This window comes from Solanum lycopersicum, chromosome 7 (assembly GCF_036512215.1).
Source record: "Solanum lycopersicum chromosome 7, SLM_r2.1".
Lineage (NCBI taxonomy): Eukaryota > Viridiplantae > Streptophyta > Magnoliopsida > Solanales > Solanaceae > Solanum > Solanum lycopersicum.
Window position 1 is genome coordinate 55,495,907 of NC_090806.1, and position 14,950 is coordinate 55,510,856.

General features: G+C 34.4%; 1 long non-coding RNA gene across 1 annotated transcript; it reads left to right on the plus strand.

Annotated features, from left to right (window-relative positions):
• Positions 1 to 495: 495 nt before the first annotated feature.
• LOC109120659 (uncharacterized) lies at positions 496 to 2,414 on the plus strand. Its single transcript, XR_002028120.3, has 2 exons — positions 496 to 702; positions 1,326 to 2,414. It is a non-coding gene; the product is annotated as an uncharacterized lncRNA (long non-coding RNA).
• The last annotated feature ends 12,536 nt before the right edge of the window (positions 2,415 to 14,950 follow it).

Here is a 14,950-nt window from a genome sequence, read left to right on the forward strand (position 1 = left end):
ACTCAAGAAAGAGAAGGGAGAAATTGAGAGTAAGAACCTAGAAAGAGGGGAAAGTGAGTAATGAGAGTTTTTTTCTTCTTTCTTCACACGTATTGGGGAGTAAAATTAATGGAATGTGGGGTCTGATTTGAGAAATAAGAAGAAAGAAAATTAATTATATTAGATACATTTTATTTGGTAAAATATTGACATATTGACAATTTCTCTAATTATTTTAAAGTATAGATGTTTTTAATAATTATGTTAGGGAGTTTGACTAATTTGCTAATTTTTTCTATGGGGAAGCTAGGGCCAGAACTCCCATGTCTCTCTCATTCCGCCATTTCAGGAACGCAACAAACTTGTCAGACATGAACAAAGTTCAACTGCCCTATTTTCATGTCAATCACGCAACGTTCAAAATTCAAACACGTCTCTTAACTCGGTTTTGGAAAAATCTCTAACCATATCATTCTTCTCCTATAAATAAACAGTCTTGACATAAGGCAGATTTTCAGTCTCCATAGAAGCCTTGGCATTCATTTTTTAAGAAGCTTTTCCATTGCCCCATACTATTGTTTAACTAATATTTTTTTTCTCTAAAATATTGGCTTTGATTCCTTTTTTCGATATTGAACGAAATTCAAGTTTCAAATTTGCTCGAGTTCGTTATTGTTCGATGGACATTTGATCGCAACAGCCCTATTCACTGCCCTACAATAGGTAACATTCTTTTCTTTTTCCTCTGTTTTGTTACTGTGATTGGAGTGTTATGTTGCTCTAAAAATTTGTATGTTGAGACTGATCTTGCTTAGTTTAGTTGTGCTCCCTTTATGTTTCATACGTTTTGAATCTAAAAGAATTTTTAGTTTTATGACCAGAAATACGTGCTTACATGACTTAATTTGTTTTGTTTTGGTTGATAAATAAGTTGCAGATTTTGTGTTTTTCCTTAAAAATAATACGTTGATTGTAAAGTTACTATAAGTAGATTCACTCTTATATCCTAATACCTGCAAAATATAAAATCTGTAAATTTCTTTGTGTGCATGAATGTTCTTCGAAATTTACGCTTCGAGAGCCAAGGTGATTTTTGTTTGCACGTCTTCTTTGCCAGTTGAAACTACTTGTCATGTTTTAGACGGTGTGAACTAAACAACGGTTCCATTTTAAGTTTCACACGAAATCAATTTTTGGTTATTAGTTAGTTAATTGTTCATTTGGTGCCTTTATATTGTCAAACATATGCAGCCTTTGTTTTGTTATGTGAAAGTGTGTTTAAAGAAGTTAGTTTTATCCATTTATTGTGTACTTGAGAATAAGGTAGTGAAATGTGTTATATTCAGGTGGTAGGTGAAAAGTGCAGTGTCCTACGTCAGTAGAAAAAACGGACGAAATTGCCTGTTTCAGTGTCTCACAAATGAAGGGACCTGGTCCCTACCAGAGTTCTCTCCATCAGATGTAAAATGGGGTACAACTATAAAAGTTGTCCGCGTCAGGAGGTTGGTGAAACATCAGTGTACTACACCAATCAAAATGGATCCAGTTGTTTGTCCAATGATCAATAAACACTTTATGGTTGAGTTAGTCAACATGATAAACAACAAATAAACTCGTTCATACAAAGAAAAAAGTCAGTCAGCAAACCTTTCAACAACTCATAAAGAAGTTTGCAAAGGATCTGGGGCAAGATTGCTTGCGTGAAAAGGTGACAAGATAGTTGTCAGAAAGGCTGCTACTGTAGGTGTACAACTTTACTAATAGCAGACCTTCAGCAATGGGATTGTCTCAAGAGTTTGTGGTGATTTATATTATCTCTTTCCAACAAACAAAAACTTAAGACTTGGCAAACTAAACCTGGATTTTTCTAAAAATTCACAAGCTTGAAAAGAAGGTCATCTTCAAAGAAGAACATTGCTCATATCAACAAAGGACTAGATGGAGTACTGAAGAGTCTTTGTTGTATTTTAAGCTTTGTGTCTCGTGTCTTTTATTGTAAATCTATTCCTAATCTATAAATGAATTAGATCTTCATTCTGTTCTACCAAAATTCTAAGTCGTCTAGTGGTAGGTGATTTAGTGGGCAGTGTTGTATCTTCTTAGTCGAAGTCTAAGTTATCTAGAGGTAGGTAGCTTAGTGGGCAGTGTGGTATCTGCTCTGGCTCATCTAAGTGGTAGGACGTATTGCTTAGGGTGGAGGTTAGCAGGCTAATCTCCTCTAGTAAACTGGTTTTTACTTTTTCTTTGAGAAGATTAGTGAAGCAGTTTGAAAGTTCTTGTTGAGATAGGTCATGATTTTACTGTCTTGAGTAAGGAGGTTTTCACGTAAAATTGTTTGTTCAATCTTTATTTTCAGCACCTATTAAACTGTGTGTTATTGTAACTGTGTTGAGGACCTAGTCCTATCAAAATAAGTATACGCATATGTTTAGTTATTGTTCTTGCTGAGTCAAGGACCTAGTCCTTGACTGATTTTTGGGCGTATACATTGCAATAAAGTGTAAACATATTATGACATTAATGCTTCTTTCATTCTGCTCTATTTTTACTACATATGGACTTGAGTTTAAGCCCCTCTCCTATTCTCCATTTAGTGGATGCAGCTGCACAAGTTTTGTTTTATCTAATAATGATTGTGTAAGAATATTGAAGGATCATGATTTGGTTTCTTTTTGTCGTAAAAGTAATTTTCTTGTAGCTTAAATAAAATGAACTTGAGAATTTTAGTTTGGTGTTGTAGCTTATTTGCTTTGAATTCGGTTAACAAGTCGTTAATCACAGAATGGTAAATAGTACATTTATTGTATGTTTTCACTTGGCTTAGTTTATTCGATATCACTTTAACGTTGATTATCTCAGTAATCTTTTTAGCCTCTCATTATTTGCATGAACTTTGGAACAAAATGGAGTCTTTTGATGCAAGACTCTAGCAAGTTATCGAGTCTCATAGACTCAACATTATCCTCATACCCGCACGTGGAGTCTTCCTTTCATCTTTTACCGTTCGAAATTGCAAGCAAAACAAGTGATCCTATATTGGAGTCACTTATAGCTACTTACATTTTTGCATTATTTGTTTACGTGTTTTTGTTTGCTTGTGTGATTTTGATATATCTAGTTTGGATTCATAATAGTTAACTAAACATAGATGTTTATGTTTGGGTTTGGATACCTTTAGTTAGAAACAAAACTACAATAACTTTCACATTTAGCAAACATAAAAATCATATCTTTAGTTAGAAACAGACCTACAATAATTTTCACATTTAGCAAACATAAAAATTATATTTGTATGTTATAGTTATAGTTTGCATAATTGCACTTCATAACAAACATAAATATGTATATTTCGTTATGCATATAAAAAAACAGATGTATAATTACATATACAAACAAAACAGCTGTATAATTTACTATACATATACAAAAGAAAGCAGGTGTATACAAAAATATCAATTGTGTAATCTGTGTATGTATAAAACGAGAAAGAGAAAAAGTCAAAACAAAAGTGGTAGAAAATATATATATATATATTATATTTATAAATGTATAGGATGAATGTATGTGTGTGTGTGTGTGTGTGTGTATATATATATATATATATATATATATATATTTGCATGTGTATGCACATTTTTCTCTCGCTTTATATAAACAAAAACGTAAGTTATACATTTCGTTTCTGTTTGTATAAGAGAGAGAGGCGAGGGTGGCGAGCAAGATTTGGGAGAGTGGCGAGCGAGATCTGTGAGAGGGGAGCAAAAATATATGTATATATAAAATTTTCTCTCGCTTTATACGAACACAAACACATTTATACATTTGTATTTTGTATAAAAAGCGAGAGTGGCGAGCAAGATTCCACTAGGGAGAGAGGCGAAAATAGCAATAGTTTATTATAAGGTACAATTAGATCAAAGTATATTTATATCATTAATATGAATTAATAATTTGCTATTATATAGTAACAACCTGTTTAGTCATTTCGAGTAGTAGAATTACTTATGATAATAACTGACTGTGTCGACGGATCACACGATGGACCGTCATGGTCATGACGGACCATCGAGTGTCTTCGTGCCAAAACACTTAAACTTTGAAATTTGGGTACGGGGAATCAACTCTCTGAACTTCGCGACGAAATTGCAGCACGGACCGTCGTAGATACGACGGGCCGTCACAAACTTTTTTACTGAAGTTGAGTCTCTGAACTCTGTGACGACCCTGCAGGACGGACCGTCGCAGGCACGAGGGACCGTCACGAGCGGCGTAACCTCGACTGGGTCGGATTTCTGCTAAAAGTTTTAAGGGGTGTTTTGGACTATTTATGACAAACTGTATGAAATTAGTGGGTAAGTTTAATAACTTATTTACTTGGGGGTTAAAGGAGGTAACCTTGAAATAGATAATGGGTTACTTTTATCATAATGAAGTATATGATAATTAGGGTAAAAGAAAAAGAATCTGGAGAAGAAAAAAAAAAGACAGAGAGAGGAGAACGAGTGAGAGAGAGAGAACGAAGAGGAAAGCAAAAAGGCGTTGGGAAGTAGCTTACTTGATCAAGATTCTTCGGTGGAGGTAGGTTATGGTTTATGCTATTTCATAGTAAACTCTAAATAGCGATTGATATGTATTGGGTGGTATTGTAAAGTCTTCTATATGCTTAATTGTGTTGTTGCATGTTGTGATTATGTAAATGGTGATGGATTATAATGATGATACTGTGAAATCTTAAAAACCTTAAATCCACTCTATTAATGATGATGCCTTGATATAAAGGAAGGCTTGATGAACTAAAAGAATGAGGTTAATGGATCGGGTGTCACGAACCGACACATAGTATTAGGGGATCGGGTGTCACGAACCGACACGTAGTATTAGGAGATCGGGTGTCACGAACCGACACGTAGTATTAGGGGATCGGGTGTCACGAACCGACACATAGTATTAGGGGATCGGGTGTCACGAATCGACACGTAGTATTAGGGGATCGGGTGTCACGAACCGACACGTAGTATTAGGGAATCGGAGTGTCACGTTCCGACACAAGAGGAATAAAGAGAATGAATCTTGAATTATGGTAATATACTCAAACTTAAAGAATCTTTTTCCCAAATGAGTATGGTGTGGAGGCTTGAGTCCTCATAGGTGTGCTTGGTGTTGTTGCCAATGGTTCTTGTACTTGTTGTTGCCACCTGTTGAGTATTGTAGTTGATTTTATATTATTTCTCGATGTATATTGCTTTCTATTTTGAATTGGCCGATGATACCTACTCAGTACGTGTTCCTTGTACTGACCCCTACTTGTATTTTTCTCTTTGTTATTTATGGAGTGCAGCAAACGTACCATCGACTTCGACTCGTCCGCAACTCTAGCCAGTCTTCAGCATATCAGATTTCAGGGTGAGCTATTATTCCTAGCTCGGACTGGATTCTTTCCTTCATGTCTTGATGTCTTGAAGTTCGGACATGGACCATCTCTTTACTTATTTTAGTTTCTTAAATACTCTTAGAATTAGAAATTTGAGGATAGATGTTCTTGGTGTGATGACTTCCAGGTTTTGGGAATAATAGTTGATAAACTTTTAGAAGCTTATGTACTGGTTATATTAATAAGATTTTGTGTCTTCCGCTTTATATTTTGTTCATTATGCTTGAAATGGTGGTAAATGTTAAGGTTTAGATTTGTTGGTTCGCTCACATAGTAGGATAAGTGTGGGTGCCACTCGCGAATCATTTTGGGTCGTGACATATATACAATTTTCCCAAAGTACTTTAACTTTTATAAACTTCATTTGGCAAATTCTATTTAAACACTTCATTTTGCCTTATTTTAAAACCCACTAGATTTATTAAATTTTGTTCAAACTTGACAATTTCTTTCACAAATAATATATTCCGTTCTAAACTCTTATTTTTCTAAAACTTTTTTCTAAAGGGAGCATTTTTTCAATCAATAAGAAAATATCCAACTTGATTATCTTTTTAACCATGGATCATGAATGTCTAAATTTATCTAAACAATTTACTCTTTCTTAAATCTTTTTCATTCTAACACAATTGCAAAGAAGTTTTTAAAATAAAAAATGGTTTCCAACTTCGTTACTCAATTATTTAATCTTTAGCACTCATATCATTCTTTTAAAATTAATTAATCTAAGTTTGACTGATTAATCGTTTTAAACATATTTTAAAAGATGTATTACCCCTTCCCTTTAGGATAAATCATAACCCTTAGAATCACACAAGGTTAAGTAGACCTTAATATAGAGTTAATTTAGCATAACTTTAATAAAATGTGTCCTAATTCACCTTTAACATAATTAGGTGGTGACTTTTTAAAATATCTTAAGAATCACCAATATGTTGTACATTGTTTGGACCTCGAGTTAAAAAGGGGTATAACAATATTAACTAACCTTTTATTTAAATTGATTTTATTTAATTAAATTCTCAAAAGAACGTCATTTCCTCTTTTATGTTCAAATCAATATTTTATTTATTACTTATTTTTATTTATTAGTTGTTTTGTTAATATACGAGTTGTTTTATTTAAAATTATCCCTTTAAGTATATTTCCCTCCGAATAAAAATGGGTTTTCTTACTTAATTAATATTTTCAAAATTAGTCAATGCTTTTAGTCAAGTCATTGGTCAAACGCACATTAGCGGACATTTCTAGCGCCTAACCTTCTCAAAATGTAAATTGAACCCCGAGCCCTCTTTAGTTTTCAAATGATTTTTTCTTTATTTTAAAATCTTTTTGAAAATCTTAAGTTTTCTTAATTTATTTACAAAAGTTAAGTGGAGACTCTCATCATTTTTCTATAAACTTAAGTTAAGTTGATTTTCGAAACTTAAGTCTTTTATTTTCTAAAACATCAAGTCATCTAGATGGTATGACCCCCATAAAATTTAGAAAAAACGATGAGTGAACCAGTATTTTATCATGAATGATAATTATATCAATGCATGAGTTGGGATGGCACCATAATCGGTAAAAATGCACAAACAATGTAATGTATGCCATCACCATCATTCAAACAAGGCACTCAAAATCAAATAATTATACAGTCAATGAAACCACACTACCAAGACACAGAGTACTAACCTAGAATCCAACGGGTCCTCACATATAGTCTCGGTTCCTACTGTACAATCATAATCTCAATAAGGATGTAACATGCCCACCGCTAATCAACAAGTAAAGGGATCAAAAAGAGATTTAAAATCAATAATTAGAAAGGGAACTCAAGGGACGACCCCCCTACCCCAATCACACCGCTCTAGTCCCAAATTAAGCACAACTAGAACCAACCCACAACTATGATGAACCACCAAGGTCACCAGCATCATCTTAAGGGACATGAAACAAGCCCAAGTTGGAGCAAACTATAACGAGGCGATAAAACACAACCTAAAGAATCTAATGTTCAGCATAGTTAAAGCCACCATGAATTAGACCTAACAAAGATAATCAAGATCATCTACACCACAAGCAAAACCACAACCTAAATTACAATAATCTCAACGCTCTTACGGAATCAAGAAAGGATGAAATAACAAGACAAAGCCTAAATACCTAGTAAATACCGACCAAAATTATATGAAATTTATACTAGGATATATAAATAAGAAAGTTGAATCAAGAAAGTAGATCGAAGCCTACCTCAAAGCCAAACACGATCACTTTGAATCCACCACACATGAGCTATCAACATTTGGAACGCCTTCTAACACAACAAAACTATAAAATTATTGATGACAACGTCATTATGGACATTTTGTCATAGAAATAACCACAACTGGAAATAGACCAAAATAGAATCTAAACAAAAATATGGGTCCACACCAAGAATTTTAAAATTCACTCTGTCAGAACGTTCATAGCCCAAGGATCTTGTGCCTAAAAATCTGCCACAATCTGCTCTCGAAAATGGGCTAAAGTAATTAATGCAATGAACCAAAAGAAAAACACCATTAAAGGACATAGGCAGCACCTTAGGGGAAGAAATAACCTAAATACGTCAACTTACATACATCCTCAATGAGTCCCACAGGTAGTCACGCCAATTTCAGACGAAATGCAACTTCATTCAATCAAAAGTGAGCTTTCTTACGCGAAATATAAAAGTTTTATAAAGAGGGTTGAAGCTGATATTTCTCTATTTAAATATCAGCGATTCTGGTCGCTAAAAGCTATATGTGGTTGCTAAAATACTGAATTTTGATCGCTAAAGGTCTCGCACTAACAACTCCAAAAAAAAATTTCAAATTCTCCAAAAAAATCCTCATAATTCATTCAGGACTCAACAAAATCAAATCAGATATATTACCACACTAAATTCGACATTTCAAACTCAATAGAATTGTCATGACTCAGGGGTATACCCTCCTTGTAACATGGCGTACTAGACCCCGAAAGGCCTAACGCAAGCCACTTAGCATATCATAACATAAACTACATAGAAATGATACGAAATTCTTAAAACTTTTTCCATACAATTGAAGTATTTATAAAAAAAGAAAGCGGAAGTCTAGACTTGTCTCAATATAACCATCTATTACAATCCTTGAATCAAATAGGGTCACAACCCTTACAAAAATAATTCGAAGTAAAAATACAAGAGAAGAAACTACAGCGATAACAACCTTCCTCGAATCATAGGATTCACCAACAAACTTGGAGAATAGTCGATCCAAGCTTCTAGCCATAATGAGGACTGCCTTGAGAACCGAACCCTACACTTGGAGAAAACGTAGGAAAATATGGGTTAGTACAAAAATGCACCAAATATGATACTCATGCATAACAACTTTTAAAACATGCTAAAAGGGACAATTTAGTTGAAAGCATGCATTGTACGAAGTTCAAAAATCATCTTAGATAGTTGGAAAACATAACTCGTACACATAACCTATGTATAAATCATCATAGAAGAAGAGGAACACTTCACTTATACACTCAAAGTCTACTTTTGTGATGCATGGTTAAGATGTCATAATCCCACCCATGCTAAGTAAACCTCTTTAGGTCATCATCATGAGCTAAGGCTTTAAAATCATACTAAGCTACAACAAAGCTCATCACAACACAAAGGAAACACTTCATGAATGACCTCAAGCATACTTGTGTAAGGCATGAATAAGACCCCATAATATCACTCATACTAAGTACCACTTTAGGCCATCATTCATGTTGATCTTCTTTTCAAACTCTTGAAAACTATGAAGTACTCCTTTAAGCACATCTTAGTTCCTCACTATGATGAACACTTCAAATTACTTCCTAAGTACATCTTAGTTCATTGTTATATTTTGATCTCTAGGAGAAATTTCTTCAAGCACATATTAGTTCATAAGATTTGAACTTTAGTAGATGCTTTATCAAGCACATCTTAGTTTATTAAGTTTAAAATCTACGAGATGCTTTCTCAAGCACATAGTAGTTCATTAGGTTTGAACTCAAGGAGATGCTTGAGACACTCAAACTTACTTCTCAAATAAGAAGTAAAGCGGTCGTATCAAGTAAAGAGCCCAACTAATAAGGTTGGGATCGTTTTCACGAGGAAAATGGTTCAGACTTAACTTCAATCTATTATTACTTTTATTTAGTCAATTATTTCCTTAGAAAACAAATACAATAAAAGGGGAGGTTTTATTTCTAAATGAATGAAAATAACTAACTAAATTAAAGTAGACACCTAACAGATTCAAATGTTGGAGTATAATCAATTAATAAAAGTAAGTAGGGTTTACGTGTTCCCCAAAAGTTTCTAACTTGATAATTCTAACTATAACAATTCTTTCCTAGTATCTTGCATGCAAAGTGATAAGTTATGTATTTCTAAATCCTTGGTCCGGCATCTAGAAAATTTCACTCTGCACCTTGGTCCGGCTACGTATATTGCTATACTAACCCTTATCTTTACCTCATACTAAACATTGTACTCGATATTTGACTAAGATCGTATCCGAACTTGAAAGACTTTCCGCGGAATCAGAATCAGATTGGATTGAAGGTAAGGACGGCGAAGTTATTACCACGTACCAATCTATACTAGCCTATTAGATAGTATACACTAAATCTATGTTGATAATTCTTTTCCTATTATCTACCTCCTTGGTCCGGCAAGTAGCATTAAGGCGAGTTCTAACGTTGGTCATCCGTTAAAAGAATTCTAAACGAAAGAATTATCAATACATGCAAGACACTATTCTAGAATTGTTATTTTAGTTACATTTTATCTTATTATTCATCCATGGTTCCCACAACCCTAGTTATGGAGTTTAGTTACCCATAGTCATAATTACAATATTCATATATATAATATAAGAATTCATGCACTTACTTCAATGAGAAAGAATAAAAACTAGAAATTTACTTGATTAATCGACAAAATCACCAACAATCAACTCCAGAGAATAGTGTAAAAATCCAAAGTCTAATAATCGAAATAATCTCTTAACAAAGAATCTAACATAAAAGTGTCTAATAACCAAGAGTCTAACTATCTGAGAGTCTAACTCCAAAAATGAAGTTTTTTGAACTATTTATTAAAAAAACAAAAACCTAATCAAAGAAGGACTCTATTTGCTGAAAATCTGTAAAAAATACACGGCTGGGTCGACGGACCTCGTGACGGGTCATCGTGGTCACGACGGACCGTTATGGACTCCGTTGCCCCATACTTTGCAAATTCTTTTGTTTCTCTCTTTATTACCCTCAATGACAGGTATGACGGATCGTCACAGGCACAACGGTCCGTCGAGGGTCTCCGTTCCATAACACATAAACTCTTGAAATTTGGGTACTGGACTATTTCTATGATCATCACGACGAACCAGCAGGACGGACCGTCATGGCTACGACGGTCCATCATGCACTTCGTAAACCCACACTTGGTCAGACTTCCCCATCTTCCTTCAGCAGCTTCACTACGATGCCACCTATGGACAGTCACAGGCACGACAGACCGTCACAAGCTCCGTAGGTGGTAACTTTTATGCATTTCTTGCTTAAAAACTTTCGCGTTCATCTTTAGACACATTTCCTGCAAATAAATAGAAACTTACATAAAAATTAAAAAAGGCTTTTGGGCACACACTAAACTTAAGAAAAAAGCATTAAAAATACCGTGAAACTACAGTATATCAATGCTTTCTCAAGCACATTTGTAATACTTTGAAAGTCTAATACGTGTGCTAGAGCCTAACATAGGTGTAAAAAGGTTTAGACACTGTTTTAAGATCAATTTCAATGTATATAGGTCATTTAGGAAGTTTAGGAATCAAAACGTCAAGGAACGTTCATGACGTCCGGAAACTAGTTCAATGAGGTGCTAGTGTGCCTTAGCCTATTTGACTAAGTTTTAGGAGTCAGAAAAGGTTGAGTTTTCATGGAAGGGTGTCTAAAAAGTATTAGAGTTAATTCATGATCGAAACGTCCAGGTACGAATCCCCAAGGACCAACCAAGGGCCCTTGAGGAGGACCCTTGAGTTTAGGTTGAATGTTGCTCAAGGTAGTATGCTCCAACAACTTGCCATCAATGGATCGTGTTCCAATCGACGGGATTTCCTACATTAATGGACACTTATAATATTTGTCCAAGATTGGGTTTTAACCAGTCTCTGACCAAAACGACAGATCAACAAGACGGAGGATCCTGTGGTCGTCAATTGACAAACGAAACATTTGTCGTGGTGTCGTTTGTGAGGGTCTGTATTGGCTGCTCGATTTTAAGTGACTTGAATTAATTAATTTAGGGGTTAGTTAATAAGTTAGGGGTTAAGGTAGGTCTAATTAAGTTAATTAAAAACCTATATAAAAACCTAACCTAATTAAACTAACCTAAGCCCTCATAATTCCCAAATCGAATTGATTTCAAAAGATGAGTTTTCATGTGGGTCTTTTCCAATCTCAAAATTGATCTTCCAATTTGATTCTTTTGGGATTAAATTTGGATAATATGAATAGATTAACATGTATTGTAACTTAATTATGTTATTTCTTGATTGATTAGTCTAGTTTGTAGAAGATGACCTATTCCCTTAACCCTAGGTTGTGATCTTGAATTGAACTATCTAGTATTGATGTATTTGTTTTGGTTAATGTGTGAATTACTATCCTATGATTTTATTGTGACAATTTATGAATAGATTGAGATGAATTATAGTCCTGTCATGCTAGTTCTTGAGTAACTGATCAAGGTTGTGAAGTAGATTATGAATTTGATCTAAGTTTCTTATCTTAAGTTATGAATTAGTGATGGATTGTGATGTAGTCATTCAATTGGCTTTGTTATCATTTTGGTTATTGTTATGTGATTATATTACACCCTTATTGAGTTGAGTTAAGGGGTTATGGTAAGACCTTGATGGTGGATTATGAAGGAGACATGGTAAGTCTTGTGATCTCAACTATTTACCTCAATTATGGTTAATTGTGATTAAGTAATGATGTTGTATTGAAGTATATATTGTATTAAGATTGATAGGGTTGGTATGATGTTGAATTGAAATGTCTTTACTATGGTTTTTTGAGGTGTTGCCTACGATGTAAATGTTATAAGAATGGTGATGACTTACCAATGTGCATTATCAAGATGTGATTATGTAAATGTGCTAACCTCACTTATATTAATTGTAATGAAAGGGCTATACTCATTCAGTTCTTATTGAGATATGATGATGAAAATTATATAAGGGATAGACCCTATGACCTACACTAAGCTATGATGATTAATAAAAACATTAAAGACATTTCAAAAGGGACTCTAGCTTAGCACCGAGTGAACTAGTGTAAGAGAGTGTCCCTTCCCACATAGGAAAGGTAGGATCACTAATGTATTCTTGAGATTGGAGACTATAATGCATGTAGCATAAAGAGGGTCACAATTATATCTCCTAGTTCTTGAACTATATTGCCCCCACAGGAATACTAGCTAGTGGATTCACGTAGTTGATATGCTCATGTTTTGGTACTACCTTGGCAAGTTTTCCACCTTTCTTCGGTGTACGGTTCCATGATAACGGATTCCACATTATCTCATGTGGTCTATGTCAGTTAAGGCTAGATGTTCCCAAAAGATAAAAATGAACTCAAGGAATGGACTCTAACTAAGATAACTTGAGAGGTGTGACTTAGTCTAGGTAGAGGTATGAGACTCTACTTATACATTGCACTAGTTGGCCTTCAGAGAAGTATTAGGAGGATGTTCTTATATATGTATATGCTTATAAATGTAAATAATATGTATATAATGATATTAAATGTTGATGATATCTTATGATGTTGGATTCAGTTATGAATCTACGTTTGGTCTCTATAGCTAAAGTATGGTGATACGTACCATTAATGATATACTATGTGAAGTTGGACATTGGTCATGGTTCTTGTTGGGTTTACTTGATTGAGTAAGGTTATGGGGCTTTGCTTGGTCATTGCACTAGTTGACTTAATAAGGGTTCATGGGTAATTGTCTTGCTTTGGTTGTGTTGTAAAGAACTCTTATCCATGCTTGTTGCTATTATAACTTGGTTATAGATTTGTCTTGACTATGTGTTCAATTATGTGATATGCATGTTAATTTGACTAGACTTAAGTATTGTTGGTCTTGTGATGTGCATGCTTTGACTTAATGAATATGTCTTATTGATTGGCATGGTATTCTTAAATAGGCATAAGGCTTTTCAAAGTAATTTGCATATTTTAATGAATTTTCCCTTTTTAGCATGATTTCACGATATGTGTGCATATGATCTCATACTTAGTAGAAGTGGTGTACTAACCATATTTTCTCCCTTTTTCCCCAACATTTTAGGTTCCGGCCGTTGAAGGGATTTTGAGACGACTTTTAAGGAAGACATTCATCCAAGTTGGGTAGGTCCTTACTTTCCCAGGGCAATGCCACTATCAAGCTTATGATGTTGTTCTAGTTTTACGACTTCTATGTTCTTTCCGTTTCATTTGAGTACTAAAGATTGTCTATCCTATATGTGGCTCTTATTACATTGATGCATGGGCTAGGCCCAAATTGTTATACTCTTGTTAGATGGTTATGAGATGAGACATTCATTTAAGACTATGTTATATCTTATATATCTATGTGCAATAAAAGTAGAAGACTATGTAATCTTCATTTACGAAGGGTCTATGTATACTCTATATAAATAATATGTGTATGTAGAGGTCTATGTAAATCTTAATGAAGAAGTAATGAAAATGTTTTAAAAATTTCCGCATTTTTAACCTATGAATGTAATGATGTAAGCTTAGAAGCTAGTCTTAGTCCTCAAAGAGGACGACGACGCCGGTTACGTCTAGGGGTGCTCCCCGGTGTGACAACATGTTAGTTCACTATAAATATAGTTCTAGTTGGGATATAGCCTTAATCGACATGAGAACATGTGAGCTATCACATGATTAATCTCAATGTCCACACTGTCAAGGTTGGTCTACTTGCATGCCTAAAGTAGGACCGGTTAGTCAGCTTAGTTGGATCTAGTAGATAACTTTCTTGAGGGGCACGTAGTTGTGGGACACGGAGAATGCTACTAGAAACTCAACTCCACTAGGTGAAGGTTTCTAACTAATGAAACATACTTTTGTAAAACCGGACTCCACTAGGTAAGAGTTCCAATTTTGGAAGCCCGAACTCAACTAAGTGGGAACCTCCATCTCATTTTAATATCCACTCAATGTTAGGACTAAATCCTAGAAGATAGTTATTAAGTCTCTACTTCGACTCACTTTTCATGGAAGATGTCCTTAACATTAATCAAAGTTAATTCACTACACTAACTCTATAGACCATGGGTGAGAAACTATCACCATCCATGCTCTAGTTATGAAGGTTTTTAAGCCTTTGATTCAATTAGGTGAGGAGAACTCTTGCAACCCTAGAACCATTACTATGTGAGATCAACCTTTCAATCAGCCCATAGAATAACCTAATCATAATGAACAACA